Source organism: Momordica charantia (genome assembly GCF_013281855.1).
Source record: "Momordica charantia cultivar OHB3-1 chromosome 5 unlocalized genomic scaffold, Mcharantia_2.0 BLBB01000005.1, whole genome shotgun sequence".
Classification (NCBI taxonomy): domain Eukaryota; kingdom Viridiplantae; phylum Streptophyta; class Magnoliopsida; order Cucurbitales; family Cucurbitaceae; genus Momordica; species Momordica charantia.
Window position 1 is genome coordinate 14,532,402 of NW_028275163.1, and position 7,503 is coordinate 14,539,904.

General features: G+C 39.3%; 1 long non-coding RNA gene across 1 annotated transcript; it reads left to right on the top strand.

Moving 5' to 3' along the window:
* The first annotated feature begins 4,693 nt into the window (after nt 1-4,693).
* LOC148211400 (uncharacterized) lies at nt 4,694-6,998 on the top strand. The gene is made up of 3 exons (XR_015790998.1): nt 4,694-5,357; nt 5,437-5,481; nt 6,639-6,998. It is a non-coding gene; the product is annotated as an uncharacterized LOC148211400 (long non-coding RNA).
* Nucleotides 6,999-7,503: the final 505 nt, after the last annotated feature.

Below are 7,503 nucleotides of genomic sequence, written 5' to 3' on the forward strand. Positions count from 1 at the left end.
GATGTGGTAAAAACTGGTGCAAATCAGTTACTGCGCAATCATATGTGCTAGGGCATCCGGGATTCCATAGGCTCCCGCATAGACACTCTTTCGAACAGGCTCCAATATCGTCATTAGTAGTCTTTGTAACACTTAGCTTAGCCATCCCAAATTCTACAATTTCTGTCCAAATAATCATAAAATAAGCTAAACTTTATCTAAATGAAGGATATTGAGAATTCTAAATAGCTCAAGCGCCTACTTAGCTAATTTTTTTTTGTACCAGTTAGCCAAGGACCCTTATGTTTACACACCAAAATTGCCCAATTCATGCCACAAAACAGTCTCTAATGGAAAGTGAAACATTCTCTTATGGAGAGTTGTCACCTTTACAAGAACTTTTCAAATTAAAATAAACCTAAGTTCATGCATAGATTCTCCCTAAAACTTGAAAAGATGTTGCTTGCCCTAGAAGCTAAAGAAAACAGTTCTCTAAAAAAAAGGATTAAAACCGAAGCAAAATATTGTTTTCAATCTTAAATAAGGAAGCAAATTTTATTAATTTGTTAAAGGGTCAGTAGTAGGCTCGACGCATGCGGATAAGGGCTAACGAGGCATAGATGGTGCTGACGGGGGCTAAGTGTGGAGCTAATGGGGCATGGGCGACAGGTGGGTGCGTGCAAGCATAAACAACAAGTTAGTAGTGGTGCATGTAGGCGGGCGAGGCTGGCAGCGTGGAATGTGTGGGTGGAGTTGGTGGCATGGCAGGGGTGCGTGGTAGGGGCAGGCTGTGTGGTAGAGGCAGGACGCATGGCAGGGGGTGTGAGTGATGGGTGGGCGATGATCATGGGCATTCGGATGAGTGCTGATGCAGGAGGCACGCGCAGGGCTAAACGCTGGTCTGCGTGCGGAGGGTGTGTTGTGAGCTTATTGGCCAAATTTGGTGTGCGATTGGGAGACAAGGTGCTTGCGGTTGCCGAATCCTTTAGGCCATGGTCGTTTTATTTCTCATCTTTCATGCTCCTTCCTCATTTGAACTCGTGTTGGATCCTTTTGGCTTTTAGATATAGTCAAAATATGTTCATGGGTCCAATGTAGCTTCCTCCTTTTAGGGGGTTACTCCTCTTGATCCTCCTCATTATTGATGTAGGTCGACTTTTGTTGCTATTTGCCAATAATGATCATATCAAAGTGTTTTGGTTTTGGACTCATTAAAACTCGTAGGAACCAAATATTGATACACAACAACTAAAGTGTATGGACTAAACAAGCCTCTAACCACTTGAATCCAATCATATGGTTTGTTCAACTCGAAAAGGAAGAGTTACACGGATTACCTTTACAGTCAATACCATGAGTAGACAAATTACTCACTATACTTGAAGTTGAAACACTCCGCAAGTTTAGTGACCAACCAAGCTTGAATGATAATTAGCAATGCATCCTGAACTCACCATGTAAAGGAATAAAAGTTGGTGGGGGGTGTTGGGTGTGTTGTCTTAAACTCGTAGCTTGTATTTATTGTAAAAACAAATTTATATTCAATAAAGTTTTATTCAATCATTTTGTTGAATTCATAGCATTGCATTGTCCAAAATCCAATACACTAAACATCCAAGGTTATTATCATGTAACCGGGACATTATATACATTGGATATATATTTGATATACTGGGAATATATTTGCTATACCCCTGATATACAAGTGGATAATGTCTCGGGAATAACATAAAGGGTCAATAGTATATGGATAAGGTTGGATACCTTATCTTGGTAACACTATGGATACGGCCCACTTTGTAAATGTTACAGACGACTCGATTTAGGACGTTCATGTGGAGACATGCAAGTGGGGGTATCCTATACAATGAGCTTGTATTAGACTTGACCGCGAAATAGTCAATCTCTAGATGTAACGCCGTTGACTAATAGATTGCTATTTCATAGGATGACCAAGCAACCCATTCTCAATCCTGAGTGAGTTATGGACTCCTGCCCGTGAGGGCTCGTCCTTTGATATGTATGGGTACGAGTGGCCAGTCGCCGACTCAACAATCCTACCATTTTGGGGACGAGACCGAGTGGGAAGCTGGAAACATAACTTCACAAGATGGAATTCACTCCTCCCCGACTTTAGGGGAGTAGATGAGTGTTCTCTTAAATGCTGACTTCGGGACTTGAACAAGGGGCCCCACCCTCTCACAGGCCCGAGAAGGACTTCCTGTTATTGGTCGAACCATATCTGAGTTGTTCATTAGAGGAGCAGTGATATTTAAGGTGTAAGATGTAACTTAGGGGTGAAACGGTAATTTGACCCAGCTTGAGTTACGAGCACTCGTGAAGGATTGACTTACCATTAATGGTCGATATCCGTGAACATAGAAATAATCTATAGTGAGAAGAGTTCAGCTGCGGGTTTTTAGTGTAATAACCTGTAGTTAACGTATGTTGATTAAGGTGGTTAATGAGTTTAACCAATTAATCTTGTAAAGTTGGAGCTTCTGATCTATAGGTCAATTAGGTCTCCTTGCTAGCTCGTAAAGGGAAATTAAGAACATTAAATCTTGGAAAGAATTTGAATTTTTCAAATTTAATTAAAGGGAATTTGAGTTAATTGTGTATGACACAATTTATTATAATGTATGATGATACATTATAAAACTTTAGATTATGTGAAAGAATAATACGAATTAGATTTATACTAAATACTATAGGTCAAAGTTTAATGTGAATATGATTCATATTAAATACTATAGGTTAAAGTATAATATGAATTAGATTCATATTAAAACTATAGGTTATGAGGGAAATGCATATCTGAATATGATTCAAATATTTATTGGTTTAATTAAATATAATTTAATTAAGTTATATTTAATTAATTATTTAATTTATTTATTAAATTAAATTAAAATTAAATAAATATATAATTTTATTTTGTTAATTATGGTTTACCATAATTAACAAAACTCAACACTTCCCGCATTTTTGCTGGGAAATGGTCCCTTGTGCCTCTTGCTCAAAAACACATAAGGTTTGTGTTTTTGGGGTTGATTTTTTGTATTCAATTCCTATAAAACATCTCTCGCTCACAACCTAAAGCTTGAATTCTACTTTGTTTTCTTCTCTAAGAAAGGATCCCACCAACTAGTCCTTGATCCTAGAGTATTAGCAAGGTTGCCAAGTGGTAGTGTTCGCCTTCTTACTTGTTCGTGCTGAGACAAATTCCGTAATTGAGGAAGAAAGGGTGCAATGGTCTTCAAATGTAAGTTGTTTCTTCTTCCCCAAAAGGCTTAATCTACATTTAGATAGAAATGTACTGCTTTTTATAAAATCCGATATCGTTCCATTTCTAAAACCAAATTGAATCAGAAGCGATCAACCACTTCCGCTTGGGATTTGATCCCTTCAATTGTAATCAGAGCGAAATCGTGATTCAATTTCATTTTGGACGAAACGATACTGGTTTCTGGTGGGTTAATTTGATGCATTTGATGTATGTTGGTTTGCTAGTAGGCGACTTCGGTTTTTGGCACTTAGATTTACAATTTATGTTGATATGATCAATGTAAGGGCCCGTTGTTTTGGGTATTTTGTTGTAAATCGAGTCTGTACAGTCCGGGTCGTTCGTGGAAAAGAGTTGCTGCGAAGAAAGGTTGGGTTTTTGAGGTTTTTGGAGCATTTTTGGTGCTGGAACAAAGAGCAGAGCAGTAGGTCCGTGATAGCAGCACCATGGTGCCATCCTGCAACGCCGTGGCGCTACAACATTTTTCCAGCAAGCACTGCGGCACTGTCCTTGGTGTTTTTTTGACCTCCCATTCATGTGTTCGAGGCTCCACAGGTGTTTTCTTATTTATTTAAATTAATATAAATAAGTTTATGTTAATTTAATTATAACATAGGATGCCAAAAAGCGGTCTACTTAGCTATTTATTTTATTGCATTATGAATGTGGTTATTTTATGAATTATATGTTGCATAAAGTATGCCATATAGTTTTAAAATCCCACCATAGGTTACATGCGTAATATGTATATTTTATATATAGTATGTATGTATAATCATGCGTCATATAGTTATAAATGTTATAATGTATGAATGCATGTTTATTTTCATGATTAAGTAAAGTGTTGTATTAATTAGATGAAAATAGAGTTGCATTAAGCATGACATTACTTTAATTAATATAATTGTTATATTAATGTATGCTTGCAATGCGTGATTATAGTTTCAATTTCATAAATTTTATAAGAGTTATAAAATTTGGTAGATAGAAAATAAAATCTATAATAAAGAATTGCATGCAGACATAGGGTCTAAGTTAATTAATTTTAAAGGGGTTTAAAATTAATTAGACCTTAGGTCATATTGTAACGCCCCGCATTACTCAGGTTAGCTTGCCCCGAGTTCCGGAAAATTTTATAACAAAATGGATTTTTATTTATTGTTTTATTTCATTGTTATTTTTTTAATTGATTCATCAGTGATCTTATTTAATTTAAGTGTGACATCTCGACTGGTGTGTATTGTTACAGTTTTAGTGGTGAGTTAGTAGCGTGTAGTTATTTATCAAGTTACGTATAGCACGGAATTCCATTATGCGACCCATGTTTTGGATCATTGGGCCAATTACGAAACTCTATTATTGGTTTGTTTTAACAAGGAAGGGTTGGGTAAGTGGGCCTTAAACATAGGGAAAAGAACCCAAGCCCAAAGGAGTTAAAATTTTGAAACAAGAAAAGGGAACCCTAGCCACTTGTTCTCCTTTTCCCTTTTCCTCTCTTGTTGAAGCCGACAGCCCCCTCCCTCAATTTCTTCTTCTTTTTCGGTTCAGCCACCTCCACCTTCCTCCTTCTTGTTCTCCGGCGAGACACCGAGCAGCCGCGCCTCCCTCGACCATACCTGCAACAGCTTCACGGTGGTGCGACGATTTCTGGCGGGGACCCACGAACGTCGGCGCAGCAGCGAACGGCGGCGCGGCGCCTTCCGGCGGAGAGCCACGAACAGCGGCGTTCCTTTGAACTCTAGCGGAGGCTTCGACGCGATTTCACGGCGGTTCCGGCAGTTCCATAACAGCAGCGGCGCGTCTCCATCCTCGGGTGTTCCACAGCAGCTACGGCCAGCCCAGATCCACGATTTCGTGGCGGTGTGGTGTCTCGAGAAACAGCAGCAGCGTCTCCACCTCACTCCGGTGGCCCACAGCAGCGACGTTCTTCGGTAGTTGCTGATTTGGTGCGTTGCCCCTGCTGCAGCTCGTGGACAGCAGCGTTACAGTGGCATTCGGGCTTATCCACACCCGTTCGAAGCCCGATCTAGGCTACCCACACCTTGGCGAGCTGGATCTAGGGTACCCACACCTATACGAAGTCGATTTTGGGGTAGTGAGTCGTTTGAACCCTCTTAGAATTGAGTTTGAAGGTTAAATATTATATGTAACTTGCTGTTTTTCTGTTTTAGTGCCTAGGTGTGAGATCGACGCCAAACTTAAGAGCGCGGTTGTGAGTAAGTAGCACCAGAGGGCGAGTGCGTGCGTTTTTTACCGTTAACAAAATGTCCTTGATGCTGATATTTTTTTTGGTTTTTCTTGCTAACATAATGTAAATAAGCATGTAAGGATTGTTGGTTTGAATTGTGAAATCTAGCGATCTTGTTGCCGTATTTCTATTATTGAACACTGTTAAGGAAACCTGTTTCCTATTCTTGTTGTTGTAGGTGATTAGTAGATTCTGAACTGTTGTAGTTAGAAGAAATTGGCTCATGACGTTGTGCTAATGGGATGTAGATGAAATGCTAGCTTGGTTATATCGATAATTTAACTCATAGTGTCTGGTTGTGAGCTGTTGGATGAATTTTGTTTATTACGTGGAAAAACATGTTTGTAATGGTGCAGTGATTTAGAATGTGGGGGGGGGGGGGTTTATTTGTAGGTGGTCACGGAAGGGTTAGTGAAGTGGTGGAGGGTGAAGGGTAAAGGGACGGGTTGATGGACCGTTAACCCTGAGGGTTCTGACCTAGAAAATGCATATAAATCGCTTGGAGGTTCAAAGCCTTGAGTAGTGGCCTTGGGGATAAATGACAAGGCCAGACGTCAAATTTTTTGTAAACGTGTATTGGGGTTTTGGGATAAATGTCAAGGACCAATACGCTGGGAAGTCATCGGTACCTTGGGGATAAACGGCAAAGACCGGTGCACAGTTCAGGCCTTGGAAATAAATGGCAAGGCCGAACGTCAAGTTTCTGGAGAGGAGTATTGAGGCCTTGGGGATAAATGTCAAGGGTCAATACGACTCGAGGAGTTAGTCTTGAGGGATTAAGGAAGAGTGGAGCATGTGAAGTAGTGGTGTTTGGCCTTGGGAATAAATGGCAAGGTCGGACATCAAGTACCGGAGAAGCAGGAGGTACGGTGACTTGGGAATAAATGTCAAGCTATTAGTTCGCTATCTCTCTCTGCTTATTTGTTTGCCTTGCTCTTGTTTTGTTCTAAATGTCAAGTTAATTGTTCGCTATCTCTCGCTGCTTATTTGATTGCCTCGCTATTGTTTTGTTCTTTATGTTGGGACTGTGAGCATAATTTATTTTGTGCTAGTTAGGAAGTGCTACTTACGGAGTACCTTATGTACTCACCCCCTTTTTCTTTTTTGTACCTTTATATGTATCAGGTGTGAACGAGGTCGACCGCGGTGATGATGTGGAGAGGGCTTGACCGAGGAAGGATCACTAGCTTAGTTGTTGAGGATAGGGGGAAGGGTAGTTGGGTACGAATAGTCTGAAGATTTATGTTATTGCTGGGTGTGAACCGCAGAGGAAAATTTTGTATTCTTTAGAACTACTTTAATTGTCATGAATGTTGTTGGTAAACGCGTCATTGTTGTCATTGGAGTTTAGGTGCACGGGTGTTTTTACTTATTTAATAAGTTTTGCCACTGAGGTGATTTTGAGATGTTGTTGTTTTCTTTTAAATTGCCCACGGAGGGCGGAGTTCTGACAGTTGATGATATTTATATTTCTGATAGAATGTATGGAAGTCGAAGCTTTATTTCATCTAAATTATTTTCCAGGAGATTGCTTATCTCGTGTTTAGAGTTAAGGTTAGCCAGAAGAATTATTTTAGCGTTGCCTAGGATGTTATATGAATTCTTGGGGCCTTACACATATCTTCTAATATGATTAGGGGGTAGTCTTTTATTTTGTTTTAACTAGGTTTAAAATGAAATAATAAAGACTAAATATAAAATATTTCCTATAAGAGAATCCTGTCTAAGCACGATTCTGTCTAAGGTTGAGGTACTTAAGCTGACCGTAAGGAAACACCTCTACCTGGAAACTGACCTGGGGTTGAATTAGTCAATATTTTATATGTATGCAATAATGTCATTAGTTTATTAAAATGTTTAGTAAACTAAAACATTAATGTACAACTACCAATATTATTTATATTGAACCGAACTAAAAATTCACTTGGTTAATTTCACTTAGCCGGAATTTATCTAAGTAATATACCCTAGTCTTAGAATACTAAGTCGG